Source organism: Schistocerca cancellata, chromosome 7 (assembly GCF_023864275.1).
Source record: "Schistocerca cancellata isolate TAMUIC-IGC-003103 chromosome 7, iqSchCanc2.1, whole genome shotgun sequence".
NCBI lineage: Eukaryota > Metazoa > Arthropoda > Insecta > Orthoptera > Acrididae > Schistocerca > Schistocerca cancellata.
In genome coordinates, this window is record NC_064632.1 from 367,804,201 (window position 1) to 367,823,966 (window position 19,766).

At 43.8% G+C, this 19,766-nt stretch overlaps 1 protein-coding gene across 1 annotated transcript in view; it reads left to right on the plus strand.

Moving 5' to 3' along the window:
• LOC126092606 (protein turtle-like) overlaps window positions 1–19,766 on the plus strand; it is an 855,628-nt gene that overhangs the window by 243,767 nt on the left and 592,095 nt on the right. The window contains exon 2 of the mRNA XM_049908305.1: window positions 460–503. The gene's annotated coding sequence lies outside the window, so the exon portion shown is untranslated. The remainder of the gene's footprint in view (window positions 1–459; window positions 504–19,766) is intronic.

Consider the following 19,766-nt stretch of genomic DNA (forward strand, 5'->3'; position numbering starts at 1 on the left):
TAAAGTCAGTAGCATCAAACACATGCTGTTAGCTGTTCAATTGGTACATTTACTCCCCTGGTCTGCTTCTTTTGCATTCATTTTTTGTTATATCTCTACTTTTTGTTGTGAACTTCAGTCTTTTACGGGCCAACATACCCATCTAAATAATGAATAATAACGCTGATGGTGCCAGTTTCTTAGTCACCGAGAATTTCTAGGGCTTCCCTGAATCGCCTAAATTAAACGAAACGTAATCCTGCAGAGTAGATGGAGGTTCAAATCGCTCAGGCATCCTTCGGTAACAGAAAACCATTCGAGTGACAACACGATCAGCTTAGTCGAATGAATCGAATGATCACAAGAACTCACCAAAACTTGTTCTTCTCTCAAGAAGACAATTTTACAGAGAAATGAAAAAAACTGCTTATTTTAATTGCAGATTACAATTTTACAGTGCATTCTCTCTTTATGTTTCAGACGCTGATCTTCACCTCGTAATCTGCAGAACTGAGAAAACCATGGTAAGTAGCTGTCGTTCCTTTCCACTAATCTCAGTGATACAGATGTATATAGCTGTCAAGCGGAGGCCATACTGGTCTACGTAGTCGACTACCCACTGACAGCTCTTTCCAATATTCATCTTTCATAGGCATTTAAAGGTCAATACCAGTTACATCTACCTTCGATCTTACAAACCAACTTCTTCCAAATATTTCGGAAGCATCGTACGCATCGAAAAAGGTTATATGACTAAATACGATGTTTTTCTGTAACATGAGTGCCTATAAACTGGAGAGAAATATGACTACTTATTATATTTGGGAAAAACGTAAGGCTCACCTGCTTGCTGTGTGCATCTATCTCTAACGCATTTACTTAACTTTAATGTACCTTTTATTTCATACACCATTATCGGACAAAATTGGTGTTGTATGCTCGTTAATTAACGATTTTCCCATGTATTAGTGTAGGGCAATGTTATCACGCTTTGTACGTTCTGAGATGAACAACAATGTTTAAGCTAGATATTACAGTAAAGTCGTTGCATAGGTATCAGCAGTTTTAGTAGTGGTGGACGCTGTCTGTGCTTCTGGAATAATACTGTGTTTTTACGCGTAGTTATAGCACAAAAAAGTGCGTTCACTATTTTTTCACATTAAGGTGTCATGTGAACAATGCTTCTAGTTCTCGATAGGGATGCTTGCTGTCATGTGATGCCTCGCGTATTAGTGATATTTATTTTTTGCCAGTTTGTGTTCTTCTCCAATGTTCGTTCTGTCAAAGTATATTCCCTCACCACTTCAGCTGAAAAACAGACTTACGACGTAACAACTGATATGGCACCAACATTTTGGACAGTCTGCATTGGTGTTCCGTTTTCCAAAGAGTTTTTACGTAATCGTGAAGTTAACCCCAGTGCCTGAGAATTTGACAGGATCGAGAAACGTTTCGGAAACGGTGTCTACGACATGCAGACAAAACAATAATCCTGCAGTGTAGTTTTATTGTTGACTACTATTTCACTCGCAGCTTCGCCCAAGTACACATACGGCACATAAACTGCACACATCTTATTCTCCTCGTCTCTGTCCATCTCCTCTTTCCCCCCTCCCCTCTCTGTCATTCTCTCCCTCCCCCTCTCTCTGTCCATCTTCATCTCCCCCTCTCCCCGTCCATCTCATCCTCTCCCCTCTCTGTCCATTTCCTCCTCATCCCTCTCTGTCTATCTCCTATGGCCCCACCATGCCAATGGGAGCTAGGAGGCTCTTACCCCCAGAGTACTTCTTCCCAGATAATAAGTACTAAGTATACGAAATTTGGTTGGAACTGATCCACTGCGGGAGCCAATACTGGGTAGACAGCCTCTGATCGCCGTTGACGCAGCAGCCCGTTCCTCGGACTCCAGCAGGTGGCGTTTAACTTTTAGCCGAATTTGGCATCATTTAGCATATCAGCCAGGCATCTGCTCACAGAACTGTACAAAACCTTACACAGAGATTTTTATGAAATACTGCCATAGAGTCACTGGAGATATATGAGCTTGCATTATCCTGCATGAAATAAGAGTAGGCCTTTTTGTTGATTATTACACTCAACACGTCCTGAGAAAGGCCGCTATAACACTACCGTAACGTCGGGCATTTTAGCATGTCACTATTGTAGTTTATAAGATAGCGCGGTATTTCACGTAAAAGGATTTTAGTCCTTTCACTGCCGAGTGCGCCAGAACAGCGCACACATCTGTGTGCGGTCAGGACCCCCCACACGGCAGTACCCTCCATGTTGGTTATAATATGGCTCTTTGAATATTCTAAAACTGTATAACATTACAACGAAGCACACTGCAGAAATTTCTTGTGTGATGTATTTCGAAACAAGGCACAACGCACAGTCTCACATTCCTTTTCACAACAGTAACGCGATTCCTTTCTTTCTTTTTCTTTCTTTTTCTTGCTACACATTATGCCTCCCCTACTGGTCTGGATTGTTTTACTGACGAGTCAACAATGCATGGAATGTGCCTTTAGCGATCCACAATAGATCTTTCTCGTCTGATAGACGACTACCTGATGCTTTCCTTTCTTGGTGGTTTGTTTCTAAAATTTCACGAATGAGGCTCAGATGAAATTCGTTGGCTGAAGTGTTCTTGTCCTTAGGAACTTTGTAAATATCGTGGTAAATAACTCGTTAAAGGAGTGAAAAACGGCATTTCATTGTTTTGCGGACACCTTCTGAAGCATTTGTAGCGTTTCGTACGTGTCCACTGGAGCCATAGACTCATTGTAATCGAATACAAATTTTGGTTAAATTTTTCGGTATTAGTTTAGCGGCTAATTTTCACCGCTGATTTCATTGCAACTCTGTGACATGTTATCAACTTACGTATGCCTCTTTTTGTCTTGGCACTTGAAAACCATCGTAGTGTCTTTGCACCTAAATTTCATCTCACATCTTTGCAGTTTGGCATCAAGTTTTGGCTTAGGTTTCCTGTTCATGCGAACTGTACCTATTGCATTGGTTCTCCCTTCATGCTAGTAACGGATTATAGATGGACTTGTGTACCAATAACCCATGTGTTGCGTATGCTATATAGCGTGCATTTACTAAGAAAATCCGACGCTTAGTTCCTGTCAGATGTATACGTCGTTAACACTGGAAGCCCGACGACTGCACGAATATACACGTCGCTAGCAGTTGTTAAAGCTATGCTGCATATGTGTTTCTCTACCTATTTTCAAATAAGATACAACTGTATTAAATCTTTATTCGAACATTTGTTTTGATGTAAATGGTCAAAAACAGATAGCTAACACAACTGAACACAGAGAGAAAAGATTTTCAATGACTTAAAATTCTAGATGTTAATAACTTTTTCCGGTAGAGTGGACCATACAGCAAAATATAGGTTTTTTTTAAGAAAAATGCTTTTCTGTGGCTGACAAACGAATGTCATCTGTTGGTAGAATATCATGAAAACTGAAAATAAAAACTTATAAGAGAAACGTAGATTTTACAACGGAAAATAACATTCTGCATCTTTCACACGACGCATGTTAAATAAACGATACTTGTGTAACTTTCAAAGCTGGAATTGAAATAAAAACTGTTTACATTGTAATACAACGAATTCTCAATGTCTGCACATGCTTCATGTACCCAGTCCGCACATCTTTCGCGATGCATCCAGTTTCCTTCAAAAAATTCTCCACAACCAAATTTAGTTTGAAAACTTCTATGTTCAACGTTAAGAAACAAGTTTGATGCACAACACTCCATGCAAGTGATTGTATTTTTCCTTGTAACGTTTGGTTATCTAAGAAATAGTGTCCCTTTCTGAAGCTAGTCAATTGTTTCCTGAAGGTGGCCTGAGAAGCCGAAAACTCGCTTGGTTGGTTGGTTTGGGGAAGGAGACCAGACAGCGAGGTCATCGGTCTCATCGGATTAGGGAAGGACGGGGAAGGAAGTCGGCCGTGCCCTTTGAAAGGAACCATCCCGGCATTTGCCTGGAGCGATTTAGGGAAATCACGGAAAACCTAAATCAGGATGGCCGGACGCGGGATTGAACCGTCGTCCTCCCGAATGTGAGTCCAGTGTCTAACCACTGCGCCACCTCGCTCGGTAAACTCGCTTGAAATAAATAAATACCAGTACAACAAAAATAATGTACCTGTTATTCAGCCTTAAATACGTAATTGTTCTATCAAGAAGTAACGGAAGAACCCACAAATTTAAAAAAAAATGTTCTAGTACGTCTGATAGCGGACTTCTTCTACTCCAAGCTTTTCTTATTTTGGGAAGAGGTAGTATGGACGAAAACAAAAAGAAAAATGTACCGTAAACATGGGCTCTAAATTGCATAGCTTAAAAGTTAGGAGCACTTGTTTTGTAGAAGAGATGTGTTTCACAGTAGCAAAGATGAAGAAGTGATAGCAGGTCCTAAGGTAGGCATTTCAGAGCCCATGTGGGCTGGACATCGCTTTCTTGTTTTGGTCGATACTATCTCCTCCCAAAATATGGAAGGCAAAGATCTTGCAGTAGAAGTGCCCACTGTCAAAGGTATCGGAACGGTTTTCGTTTGTAATTTTCGACTCAGCCGTTTCTGGAACAGGGTCCCTTGCCTCAAATCGATACATTAATCCTTTCTATCATCCCCGAAACTTTGTAACGTCATCACACAATCATCCTGTATAGCATGTACCAACCGACATTGCTATGGTCCATACTACCCGATTGGCGCTGCTCATTAAAACATGGCGGAAACAGAAAACGCCTTTAGTGACTGGGATTTCATTAGTACAATCCCGTTAACATTGGACTATTTTAATCTTAATACTAATATGATAATATTACACTACTAGCCATTAAAATTGCTACACCACGAAGATGACGTGCTACAGACGCGAAATTTAACCGACAGGAAATAGATGCTGTGATATGCAAATGATTAGCTTTTCAGAGCATTCACACAAGGTTGGCGCCAGTGGCGATACCTACAATGTGCTGACATGAAGAAAGTTTCCAACCGATTGCTCATACACAAACAGCAGTGGACTGGCGTTGCCTGGTGAAACGTGATGCCTCGTAGAAGGAAGAGAAATGAGTGCCATCACGTTTCCGACTTTGATAAAGGTCGGATTGTAGCCTATCGCGATTGTGGTTCGTCGTATTGCGACACTGCTGCTCGCGTTGGTCGAGATCCAATGACTGTTAGCAGAATATGGAATCGGTGGGTTCAGGAGAGTAATACGGAACGCCGTGCTGGATCTCAACAGCCTCGTATCACTAGCAGTCGAGATGACAGGCATCTTGTCCGCATGGCTGTAACGGATCGTGCAGCCACGTCTCGATCCCTGAGTCAACAGATGGGGACGTTTGCAAGACAACAACCACCTGCACAAACAGTTCGACGACTTGGACTATCAGCTCGGAGACCATGGCTGCGGTTGCCCTTGACGATGCATCACAGACAGGAGCGCCTGCGATGGTGTACTTATGTACTCAACGACGAACCTGGGTGCACGAATGGCAAAACGTCATTATTTCGGATGAATCCAGGTCTGTAAGCATCCGTGTTTGGCGACATCGCGTTGAACGCACATTGGAAGTGTGTATTCGTCATCGCCATACTGGCGTATCACCCGGTGTGATGTTATGGGGTGCCATTGATTAGACGTCTCGGTCACCTCTTGTTCGCATTGACGGCACTTTGAACAGTGGACGTTACATTTCAGATGTGTTACGACCCGTGTCTCTACCCTTCATTCGATCCCTGTGAAACCCTACATTTCAGAAGGATAATGCACGATCGCATGTGCAGGTCCTCACCGGGCCTTTCTGGATACAGAAAATGTTCCACTGCTGCCCTGGCCAGCACATTCTCCAGATCTCTCACCAATTGAAAACGTCTGGCCAATGGTGGCCGAACAACTGGCTCGTCACAATACGCCAGTCACTACTCTTGATGAACTGTGGTATCGTGTTGAAGCTGCATGGGCAGCTGTACCTGTACACGCCATCCAAGCTCTGTTTGACTCAATGCCCAGGCGTATCAACGCAGTTATTACGGCCAGAGGTGGTAGTTCTGGGTACTGATTTCTGACGATCTATGCACCCATATTGCTTGAAAATGTAATCACCTGTCATTTTTAGTATTTTTTTTTTCATCAGTCTACTGACTGGTTTGATGCGGCCCGCCACGAATTCCTTTCCTGTGCTAACCTCTTCATCTCAGAGTATCACTTGCAACCTACGTCCTCAATTATCTGCTTGACGTATTCCAATCTCTGTCTTCCTCTACAGTTTTTGCCCTCTACAGCTCCCTCTAGTACCATGGAAGTCATTCCCTCATGTCTTAGCAGATTCCCTCTTGGTTGTTGTACATATTGTATATGACCCGTCTCTCCCTATAGCTTACCCCTACTTTTTTCAGAATCTCGAACAGCTTGCACCATTTTATTCTGTCGAACGCTTTTTCCAGGTCGACAAATCCTATGAAAGTGTCTTGATTTTTCTTTAGCCTTGCTTCCATTATTAGCCGTAACGTCAGAATTGCCTCTCTCGTCCCTTTACTTTTCCTAAAGCCAAACTGATCGTCACCTAGCGCATTCTCAATTTTCTTTTCCATTCTTCTGTATATTATTCTTGTAAGCAGCTTCGGTGCATGAGCTGTTAAGCTGATTGTGCAATAATTCTCGCACTTGTCAGCTCTTGCCGTCTTCGGAATTGTGTGGATGATGCTTTTCCGAAAGTCAGATGGTATATCGCCAGACTCATATATTCTACACACCAACGTGAATAGTCGTTTTGTTGCCACTTCCCTCAATGATTTTAGAAATTCTGATGGAATGTTATCTATCCCTTCTGCCTTATTTGACCGTAAGTCCTCCAAAGCTCTTTTAAATTCCGATTCTAATACTGGATCCCCTATATCTTCTAAATCGACTCCTGTTCCTTCTTCTATCACATCAGACAAATCTTCACCCTCATAGAGGCTTTCAATGTATTCTTTCCACCTATCTGCTCTCTCCTCTGCATTTAACAGTGTCCAATGGTCACCAGTTTATCATCGGCATTTCTTCTTGGTGTAGCAATTTTAATGGCCATTATACTGTCAACAGTATAAACTGATGCTGAAAATTTCACCGCTCAGTAGCTTCAGAGCTAAAAAACTAAGTATTTATTTGTGACACGAGCTGAAGAGCTACAATTTCTATCAAATGGCGGAGTGACATTTGCGCTTTATTACGAGCACTGAATGCGTCCAGTGTCTGCCAGCAAACCCGAGAAACACCAAGTGGCCCGTACTCCCCGATGGCCAATACTAATAATAAAAATAGCCTATATTTTTCACTTAATGACCGCGACAGGGAAACTCGGGTGTATACAGAACGGCAGCGACAATCTTTCTAAGCGATTGTGACAATAAACCGGAACCCTCACACCGCACAGTGGCGTACACTCACCACAGGTGTGGCCGCCCGACGAGTGTTCCTCGCGCGGGCAGCCAGTGTGAGCTGCGCTGCCACCGGACAGCCCCAAACGGCCCCCGCAGGCGAGGGGCTGGCAGGCCCGTAATTGGACGGCTGCGGCGTGGCGACGGCGAGCTAACGTTGTGACGGCCGCTAACTCAATAGCCGCTCCCTGCTGCCTGCTGCCTGCAGCCGCGCCACACATTGCGCCTGCGGCTATGCTGCACGCGCGGCGCCGCCGTTTGCTCGTTAGTCTACCCGCTTCTTGGCTCTGAGCACTGTGGGACTTAATTTCTGAGATCATCAGTCCCCTAGAACTTAGAACTACTGAAACCTAACTAACCAAAGGACATCACACACATCCATGCCCGAGGCAGGATTCGAACGTGCGACCGTATCGGTCGCGCGGGTCCAGACTGTAGCGCCTAGAACCGCTCGGCCACTCTGGCCGGCCTACCCGCTTCTTACACCGAGCTACTGAAAGCTCCTTATTAATTACCAGTGAACATCCGACTCTCCAAAGAATCGAATTCCCACATATAAAGCAGCTTCAAGCATACGATTACTTTACAAATGGGATAATATGTTACAAACAATGGCGTAGAAAAGTCGCAACATCATGGCGGAATGGTACGACATAAACGAAAATTGGCAGACGTGGTTTTTACATCTGTAAGATGATGTCTATTCAAATTTCGCGCCATTCGCGTAAGAGTGGCGCTAGTAACGTCGCTATCAGGATGCAAATCAGGTTTGCTGTAAATACACGCTCTAATGGTTGTGAGCGCTACTTACCTTAGATTGCACGTTGTGACGCCCCTTCCCTCCTTCTTCACTCGCCGGGAGGAGAGGCGACTCGTAACGATGTTCGTCCCCCTCCGTATGACATTGAACAGCACCTGTAACTCTCGTAAGAACAAAACTCCTCGCGTGGTTTAGAAATATTCTGTTATCTGTCCGCAACAGTCTTCTCAGCTTGTGCAGACTGGTAAACTTCAATCGTTTATTTTTATGCCCGGTAGTTCCGAGATGAAATAAAATCTTGATTCTTGATTTCATCATTACGGTCGTTTTTCGCATCATACATGGCAAGGATGAAATTTTGCTGTCTGCTGTTCCGTTACTATGCCGTTGCTACGTCAAGTTATTAACAACGGTCCGACGTAACACCAGAGATAACTTATGTTGGAGTAAATTACCTAATTTATAACCCAATTTAGGATGGCCGGACGCACGTTTGAACCCTCGTCCTTCCGAATGCGATACCATTGTGCTAACAACTGCGTCACTTCGCTAGGTCCAGCAGCTGAAGCCAGACCTGGGAGCACCGCTACCGGAGCTGCGTGGAGCCGCCACCAGTCTCGGCTCTTCCTACGCTGAGACTTGGCCTCTTGACGCTCAGCCTCCAAGACTTTGGTGTCTCAACTTATTACTGTGATTGTGCTCTGGGACTGTCGTTTCATCTAATGGACCAAAGGACATCATAACGTAATCCATGAAATAGACATTCTAGGCGAACTGTGTAGTCTTTATTAAGCCTATCGCTAGTGTTAAGCTACTATGTTAAATTATTTTGTGTTCTTCTTAACCGATACTTCAAGACAGAGAACCGTGAATTTATGTTTTTACTAATAAACTTGTTTATTGTCTGCCTACGTCTAAATTCTTTTGCACCAAGCCCGCCGTGGGCAAATTTACAAGATATATTTCAAAACAACTCCAGTTCAGCTGACCATGTACCTAAACCTACTTGAGACCTAGGATGACTGAAAAGAAGTTAGATATTGGTCCCACGTATTCTGAAAAGCTGAATGTGGGAGCAAAGACGTTACATTTTCTGCAATCACATAACTGTAGTTCAGGCATGTGAGCTAACAACCATCTTATTATAATCCAGAACGAAGTTGGCTGAATAAGCTGAGTTGACTATCACAAGTCAAGCATCTTACTACTAGGCAGAATCGGCACGTCGACATCGCGGCAGCAGGCGGAGGGTAAGAGTGCGTCTTTGTCTACCGGCCACAGGTCCTCGCAAACGGATTCAGCCGCCAAGCTTCCTAATTTGTTAAGTCCCGTCAAAGCTCAGGTGACTTCCTAAGACATAACTTACTGTTTCCAACCAGAGATGTACTACTACAGCAGACGGATAAGTGATTACAGATTACAGATCTTTGAGGCAGACAAGTGTCTATCGATGCGCTCATGAATACGAGACATGAAAGGTGTGTAACAGCAGTCATCCTTCAAAATACTACATAAGATATACACTATTCAGTCGAATCCGATGTAGGGCTACCCATTAAACTGTGTATACCTCGTGACACGACGGGAAACACATGGGGTATGGGGATTCTGTAATGGCTCTACATATGTATCCCTCCATGCAGCGCTCTTACCCAGATTACGCCTGCATGCTGTCCGGCACTGCCTCCAGGCATATGCTGCAGACTGCTGACAAGAGTCGATGCAAAGCTCTGTGCCTTTTCATAGGAGCTCTTGGATACACCGCGACGAAAGAATTGTTAGTGTAAATGATTGGAAGTACACCTACCAGAGCGGAGATAATACCTCAGTAGAAATTTATTCTGAAACTCCTGCAGCGCTTGGATGATGTGCTGACATACAAAATTTGCGGCCTTACAGTGCTACACATACCGTTAATGAAGCATAAAGTGGGACGACCACTTGCGGAGGAACTTCCAGCCCTGAGCAAATACCAGAAAACGACTCAAAAAACGCAACAGCTAATCTAGTTTGAGCAAGAGTATGAACATATCAATCAGGAACTAGACGTGTGCATTAATCTGGACTGATTTTGATGACACATTAATCAATAACAGCAATTTAGAAGGCTTTCTCGAAAAATCATCAGGTGCCGCATGTGTGTGGGTCTAAATACAAGGATACCGTCCGCTGTGCCTAAGCAAATATTAAAATAAAAAGAATGAACGATTTTGAATAGCGAAAGAGGTATCAATCTACAGGACTGAAGTCATAGCCATTGAACGGGCAATATGGCATGACCACAGTATCTACCGGTACCGTAATAATTATCGACTCGCTCTCCACGGTTAAAACACTAACATCAATTGGTAAGGACAAACGAAGTCTTTATTTACCACGCCAAATAGCTGCTGCGTATCAGAGGTGCACAACGCCAGTACTAAGGCATCATTTGTGTAGTTCAACGGCGAATCTGGGATTCAAAAAATGGTTCAAATGGCTCTGAGCACTATGGGACTCAACATCTTAGGTCATAAGTCCCCTAGAACTTAGAACTACTGAAACCAAACTAACCTAAGGACATCACACACACCCATGCCCGAGGCAGGATTCGAACCTGCGACCGTAGCAGCCTCGCGGTTCCGGACCGCAGCGCCAGAACCGCACGGCCACCGCGGCTGGCAATCTAGGATTGTGGGGAATGATAAGGCTCGTTAGATGGTAAGGACGCAAGGCAAATGGCATACACGAAAGACATGACGAAAAGCGAATGGAACAAGGCGCGGTAGACCGAAGATCTGCGCAATGGCACCTGGTACAAACAAATCTTCCCGCATCTACCGAAGGTCCAATGGTGCACTCAAAAGTAGGCTCTGAAATGCAACTCGTCTGGCGTAGACGACGAGAGAGTTTGTGAGGATCATTGATAGGGTGAAATTCAGCCACGGCTGCCACCGACAAAATCTTTACAGGCTCCACCTCGTACCATCGCCATATTGCGACTGTGTGGAGCTCCAGGAAATTAATCACTTCTTCTTCGGGTGCCCTCGACACAGAAGGTAGTAGAACCGGCTGATTACACGGCTAATCCGCATGCATGAAGCATTTCCTTCTCATTTGTTAATCGTCTTGTTCACGAAGAATTTACATATTTAAAAGCTAGAATCAAAATGCAAATTGTGATTATTAAGTTTGAGTAAACGCGCGAGCTTTTGTGTGTGTGTGTGCGCCTGCTTATAATCTGTTAACGTAAGGGACCGATGTATTTTTGTCTGCATTATTTTGATTGCCCATGATGCATGTTTAGTTTGGTTTTCTGTGTTATTCACGAAGTAACTGCTGTTTGTTTTAACTTTTCAAGACATTGTGTCTCGACTGGTTGTATGGGTGCACCAGAGCCCCATAAATAAATATCCTGCCAGGAAGTTTCAAATAAATCAACAGTTTATCTGTGCATTGTCTGAACTAAAGCTTATAGATAAGTGTAGCATGCCTATCGGTGCTTTATGCCAATAAGATGCCAAATATGAACAGATACTGAAGCAAGTAGTACTGACTAGAGGGGAGTGTGCTATCACGGTATAAGTGTATATTTTTATAATTATATATTTTATGATTTTGGTTGGGGTGGCTTTAAATATTGTGGGCTAGCATGAGACTTTTAATTACTTATACCGCGATAACACTCGTACGGACATCGGCTGCTCCGAAGTATGCACGATATAATATTTTTTAAACACAGCGTGCGACTCACCGCCTTCTAATAAATAGTTTGCGTGAGCGCTGCTATTTAGAAATGAAAATATGCCTGTTCTTACGCAAACGGTAATTATTAATATGGGTCTCAGGGGCTACTGGTTATTTATGTACCAAATTACACAAAGATTAACTGAGATATTGCGTAATGTAATGACTTTTTAATCTTTCTTTTTCATTATTTGCAAGGCAAAACTGGAGAGAATCTCGTCTGCCGTTAGGCAGCCAAAATGAAACATACTGAACTGACTCAGTATTCGAAATATTAATAAACGAAATCTATTTTGACTCTTTTTAACTTTGAAATTAATGAAGGATCAAAATTGAGAAGTCTCTCGCATTTACATTTTAATATTATGATATGATATTTTAATTAAATAATACAGTCAGCGCAATGGCCGACTAAATCCTGCTGGGGGAGATGAGCTCCCTGTACTGCGAAGTTCTGTAAAATCTTTATTAATTATAATTAATGGTTGCGATCATGAGATGTGACAACTAAGTCAGTAATACACACTTTCTAATAACAATTTCTATTATATTTTCCAAAATACAGATAAGACTTGAGTTAATTATCAGCCAGCACTATAATGGCGGCCTACCGCTAGACGAAACAGAACAGGAGAGCTAGTTCAATCAAAGCATTGTCTCTGATCTTCATGGGCTATATTAAACAGAGATTATAATAACAAAACAATGTTTTGTTAATTACATCGATATTTGTGTTTTGATAATAATAACTTACGTTCTTTACTGTTTGTTATACATCGTGCTCACGTACAGAGTCTTGAAATAATTTGTACACTACTGGCCATTAAAATTGCTACACCAAGAAGAAATGCAGATGATAAACGGGTATTCATTGGACAAATATTTTATACTAGAACTGACATGTGATTACATTTTCAAGCAATGTGGGTGAATAGATCCTGAGAAATCAGTACCCAGAAAAACCACCTCTGGCCGTAATAACGGCCTTGATACGCTTGGGCATTGAGTCAAACAGAGCTTGGATGATGTGTACACGTACAGCTGCCCATGTAACTTCAACACGATACCACAGTTCATCAATAGTAGTGACTGGCGTATTGTGACGAGCCAGTTGCTCGGCCACCATTGACCACACGCTTTCAATTGGTGAGAGATCTGGAGAATGTACTGGCCAGGGCAGCAGTCGAACATTTTCTGTATCCAGAAAGGCCCGTACAGGACCTGCATCATGCGGTCGTGAATTATCCTGCTGAAATATAGGGTTTCGCAGGGAACGATTGAAGGTTAGAGCCACGGGTCGTAACACATCTCAAATGTAACGTCCACTGTTCAAAGTGTCGTCAATGCAAACAAGAGGTGACCGAGACGTGTAACCAATGGCATCCCACACCATGACGCCGGGTGATACGCCAGTATGGCGATCAAGAATAAACGCTTCCAATGTGCGTTCACGGCGGTGTCGCCAAACACGGATGCGACCATCATGATGCTGTAAACAGAACCTGGATTCATCCGAAAAACTGACTTTTTGCCATTTGTGCACCCAGGTTCGTCGTTGAGTACACTATCGCAGGCGCTCCTGTCTGTGATGCAGCGTCAAGGGTAACCGCAGCACGGTCTCCGAGCTGATAGTCCATGCTGCTGCAAACGTCGTCGAACTGTTCGTGCAGATGGTTGTTGTCTTGCAAACGTCCCCATCTGTTGACTCAGGGATCGAGACGTGGCTGCACGATCCGTTACAGCCATGCGGATAAGATGGCCTGTCATCTCGACTGCTAGTGATACGAGGCCGTTGGGATACTGCACGCCTTTTCGTATTACCCTCCTGAACCCACCGATTCCATATTCTGCTGACAGTCATTGGATCTCGACCAACGCTAGCAGCAATGTCGCGATACGATTAACTGCAATCGCGAGAGGCTACGATCCGACCTTTATCAAAGTTGGAAACGTACTGGTACGCATTTCCCCTCCTTACACGAGGCATCACAACACCGTTTCACCAGGCAACGCCGGTCAACTGCTGTTTGTGTATCAGAAATCGGTTGGAAACTTTCCTCATGTCAGCACTTTGTAGGTGTCGCCACCGGCGCCAACCTCATGTGAATGCCCTGAAAAGCTAATCATTTGCATCTCACAGCGTCTTCTTCCTGTCGGTTAAATTTCGCGTCTGTAGCACGTCATCTTCGTGCTGTAGCAATTTTAATGGCCAGTAGCGTAATTCACATGTCTCATAACAAAAACTTCCTTTCCCTTTCTCCAAATGTCCATTTATGTGACGTACTGTGACAGTGCGCGAACGAGACGGAAATATTGCCGATATGGTGATCAGTCTGTGTTGCGGTTTGGGTGTACTCCACGCTCGACTGCATACAGAAGGAACATACTAACAAGCCTGGGTGTATAAATCCCTTTAGCACGAATCAGCTCTGGGGAAGCGTGTGCATGGAGGTGCAGCAGCAGCGGCGGCGCTGACCGGATATTGCGGACACTGCCGGCGCACGTGTCTGCGCGGCCTCAACTTTGTTCATTACCTGTCCCCAGCGCGCCACGTCTTGTGCCACCGCCCGCCAGACGCGCCAGCCTTTCTAATAACAAAGTTTGAGGCGAGCTGCAGTGGCTGTCCTCAGCAGAGGCAGCACCCCTCCGGCGGCAAGCGTTGCTCACGGCCGCTACCCAAAGCTACCCAGTGACCGCAGGGCGCTTACTGCTGCAAAGGCGTACTGCACAACCGACGTGCATACCGCGCAATCTCATTAGTCGCCTGCTGCTCGCACGATAATTAGCGTATCAGACTATTAACGAAGGTCTGAGCGTACGGAATATGATCTCAGATATAATACACTGCTGGCCATTACAATTGCTACACCACGAAGATGACGTGCTACAGAAGCGACATTTAACCGACAGGAAGAAGATGCTGTGATATACAAGCTTCTCAGAGCATTCACACAAGGTTGGCGCCGGTAGCGACACCTGCAACGTCCTGACATGAGGAAAGTTTCCAACTGATTTCTCACACACAAACGGCAGTTGACCGGCGTTTCCTGGTGAAACGTTGTTGTGGTGCCTCGAGTAAGGAGGGGAAATGCGTTCCATCACGTTTCCATCTTTGATAAAGGTCGGATCGTAGCCTATCGCTATTGGGGTTTATCGTAGTGCGACATAACTGCTCGCGTTGGTCGAGATCCAATGACTTTTAGCAGAATATGGAATCGGTGGGTTCAGGAGCGTAATACTGAACGCCGTGCTGGATCCCAACGGCCTCGTATCACTAGCAGTAGAGATGACAGGCATCTTATCCGCATGGCTCTAACGGATCGTGCAGCAACGTCTCGATCCCTGAGTCAACAGATTGGGACGTTTGCAAGACAACAACCATCTGCACGAACAGTTCGGCGACGTATGCAGCAGCATGGACTATCAGCTCGGAGACCGTGGCTGCGGTTACCCTTGACGCTGCATCACGGACAGGAGCGCCTGCGATAGTGTACTCATCGACGAACCTGGGTGCGCGAATGGCAAAATGTCATTTTTTCGGATGAATCCAGGTTCTGTTTACAGCATCATGATGGTCGCATCCGCTTTTGGCGACATCGCGGTGAACGCACATTGGAAGCGTGTATACCCGTTGTGATGGTATGGTGTGCCAGTGGTTACACGTCTCGTTCACCTCTTGTTCGCACTGACGACACTTTGAACAGTGGACGTTACATTTGAGATGTGTTACGACCCGTGGCTCTACCCTTCATTCGATCCCTGCGAAACCCTACATTTCAGCAAGGTAATGCACGACCGCATGATTTAGGTCCTGTACGTGCCTTTCTGGTTATAGAAAATGTTCGACTGTTGCCCTGGCCAACACATTCTCCAGATCTCTCACCAATTGAAAACGTCTGGTCAATGGTGACCGAGCAACTGGCTCGTCACAATACATCAGTCACTATTCTTGATGATCTGTGGTATCGTGTTGAAGCTGCATGGGCAGCTGTACCTGTACACGTCATCCAAGCTCTGGCTGTTCAAGTCTGTAATCACATGTCTGTTTTAGTATAATATATTTGTCGAATGAATACCCGTTTATCATCTGCATTTCTTCTTGGTGTAGCAGTTTTAATGGCCAGTAGTGTAGCTTGGTGCATAAGTATGTAGAGCTTTTCTTTTGCCTGTTGGTGTTCCGGTTACCATTGGTTTATTTTTCAATTGTCATTTTTTCTATGTAGTTCCTTGCTGCTCTTTGAGCTTATATATTGTCATTTTCTCGTTTAGAGATTGTGGGTGGAGCTGTGGGTGCTAGAAAATGGAACGCTAAGTGGAGAAATCGGATTATTCTGACATATTCTTCTGTTCCTTGGGAGAGCCAGTCCTGACAAAACTCTACCATCTGGTGAGCAAGATGTATGAGACAGGCGAAATACCTTCAGACTTCAAGAAGAATATAGTAATTCCAATCCCAAAGAAAGCAATGTGGACAGATGTGAAAAATTATCGAACTATCAGTTTAATAAGCCACAGGTGCAAAATACTAACACGAATTCTTTACTTCGCGGTAAATGATGACAGCCAGAACACTTGCAGGATAAAGATTTATTAAAATTCGTGACCAAGGTTTAGGTATATATAAATATACCTTCATCAGAAGTAAAATTGCAGGATGTAATTTTAGTAAGTGACTAAAAGTTTTTGTGCCTGTAATACTCTGGTAATTTTACGGTTACTTAAGCTATAGTGTTTTTTCTTTCTTATTTCCGATTCTACGTTTTTGCTAATGAAAGTGTCTTCTTGTTCAGGATATTTTACTTCTGATGAAGGTATATTTATATATTCCGAAACCTTGGTCAAGAATTTTAATAAATCTTTATGCTGCAACTGTTTTGGCTGTCATCATTTACCGCGAATAATTTCAACAGTTGCTGTTTCAGCCATGTTTAAAATCTTGAAAGACGGATTCTTTACAGACGAATGGAAAAAGTGGTAGAAGCCGACATCGGGGAAGATCAGTTTGGATTCCTTAGAAATATTGTAACACGTGAAGCAATACTGACCCAACGACTTGTATTAGAAAATAGATTAAGGAACGGCAAACCTACGTTTCTAGCATCTGTAGACTTAGAGAAAGCTTTTAAGAATGTTGACTGGAATACGCTCTTTCAAATTCTGAAGGTAGCAGGGGTAAAATACAGGGAGCGAAAGGCTATTTACAATTTGTACAGAAAGAAGATGGCAGTTATATGAGTCGAGGGGCATGAAAGGGAAGCAGTGGTTGGGAACGGAGTGAGACAGGGTTGTAGCCTAACCCCGATGTTATTCAATCTGTATATTGAGGAAGCAGTAAAGAAAACAAAAGAAAAATTCGGCGTAGGAATTAAAATGAATGGAGAAGAAATAAAAACTTTGAGGTTCGCCGATGACATTGTAATTCTGTCAGGGACAGTAAAGGACCTGGAAGAGCAGCTGAACGGAATGGACAGTGTCTTGAAAGGAGGATATAAGATGAACATCAACAAAAGCGAAACGAGAATAATGCAATGTAGTCGAATTAAATCGGGTGATGCTGAGGGTATTAGATTAGGAAATGAGACGCTTAAAGTAGGAAATGAGTTTTGCTATTTAGGGAGAAAAATAACTGATGATGGTCGAAGTAAAGAGGATATAAAATGTAGACTGGCAATGGCAAGGAAATCGTTTCTGAAGAAGAGAAATTTGTTAACATCGAGTGAAGATTTAAGTGTCAGGAAGTCTTTTCTAAAAGTATTTGTGTGGAGTGTAGCCATGTATGGAAGTGAAACGTGGACGATAAATAGTTTAGACAGAAAGAGAATAGAAGCTTCGAAGTGTGGTGCTACAGAAGAATGCTAAAGATTAGATGGGTACATCACATAACTATTGAGGAGATATTGAACAGAATTGGGGAGAAGATTGGTTGGTTGTTTTCGGGGAAGGAGACCAGACAGCGAGGTCATCGGTCTCATCGGATTAGGGAAGGACGGGGAAGGAAGTCGGCTATGCCCTTTGAAAGGAACCATCCCGGCATTTGCCTGGAGCGATTTAGGGAAATCATGGAAAACCTAAATCAGGATGGCCGGACGCGGGATTGAACCGTCGTCCTCCCGAATGCGAGTCCAGTGTCTACCCAGTGCGCCACCTCGCTCGGTACAATTGGGGAGAAGAGAAATTTGTGGCACATCGTGACTAGAAGAAGCGATCGGTTGGTAGGACATATTCTGGGGCATCAAGGGATCACCAATTTAGTATTGGAGGGCAGCGCGGAGGATAAAAATCGTACAGAGAGACCAAGAGATGAATACACTAAACAGATTCAGAAGGATGTAGGTTGCAGTAGGTACGAGGAGATGAAAAAGCTTGCAGAGGATAGAGTATCATGGACAGCTCCATCGAACCTGTCTCTGGACTGAAGACCACAACATTCTTCTGTTTGAGTTCAATTGAGATGTGACAGCAGCGGGAGCAACCACAAACATTTTCGACGTGTATGGCGATAATGCCATTGGATATACCATTCTAAGGAAATTGTTTTCTCGTTTCAAGGAGGAATGTTTTGACATTAGTGAATCTCCACGTTAAAGAAGACATTCGAGTTTTGATGAAGACAGTTCAAATGCATTAATCCACATCGATCCAAGTCACTGCACTAGAAAACTGGCAGATGTGATGAACTATGATCATTCCACGATCGTGTGACATTTGCATGCAATGGGCAAGTTACAAAGTCGGGTTTATGGTTACTGCATGCTCTAAACCATAATCACAAAAATCTCTGCTTTCTAGTCATCGATTGGTTCGTGAACATCACCCGACCATTCCTATCCTGTATGGTTACTGGTGAAGATAAATTGTGTCTTCATGTTAACATAGGAAAAAAAGGGATGTTTGAGCCCAAACAAAGCAGCAACTCCCCGTACGAAGACATGTGCGTATCCACGAAAGTTAATATTATGCAGCTGGTGAAACAGGAACGGTATGGTTTACTATGAATTGCTTCTCCAAGGTGTAACCATCACTGCTGACGTTTATTCTCAACGACTGAGATGTCTTGCAGACACAATCAAAAAATAACGACCACGAAGAATGCGTGAATTGATGCTACTCCAGGATGACGCCCGTTTGCGTTCCGCTAGACTGACATAAACGCTGTTCAGTAATTGGGTTCGGAAGTCATTCCATACCCACCTTATTCACCTGATTCGCGTCCTCAGATTTTTTTTACTTTTCCGCTCTCTATCGTACAGCCTTCACGGAGCTTCCTTTCCGGGTGAAAATGCGCCCCGAACATGTCTCGGCGAGACCTTCACCTCAAAATCTCGTAATTTCTACAGCTGAGGAATCGAAAAGCTACTCCAGCGTTGGCAGACTGTTGTAAATATTGAAGGAGAATATATTATTGATGATTAAAACCTCTGTTATGTGTGTATGTTGTGTGGAAAAACACTACGAACTTAAGTACCAACCCAACAATAACAGAATCCAATAAGTTGCCTTACTTTCCGGATCCGCCTTCCTTCCCTAAGTTGCATCCTGTATCGGTTCATCCTCTCACTACTTCTCTTCTTGGAGACCGTAGCTCGTAGTCTAGAGATTGCCGGCACGGTAGTTCGGTGTGTTCGGTGACGGGACTGGCCACACTCTGTAATAAAAACAACTGAGTGAAGCTCTCAATACAAGCTGAAAGATGTCATGCGACGTCCGCAAAAAAACATTGATAACATAACGACGAATTAACAGAATGAAAAAAGTGGTTGACATCGTCGTCTTTAGATCTCGCCGTTCTCGGTTCGAGCCCCTCCCGGATCGGAGACTTTTCTGCTCGGTTACTGGGCGTCTGTT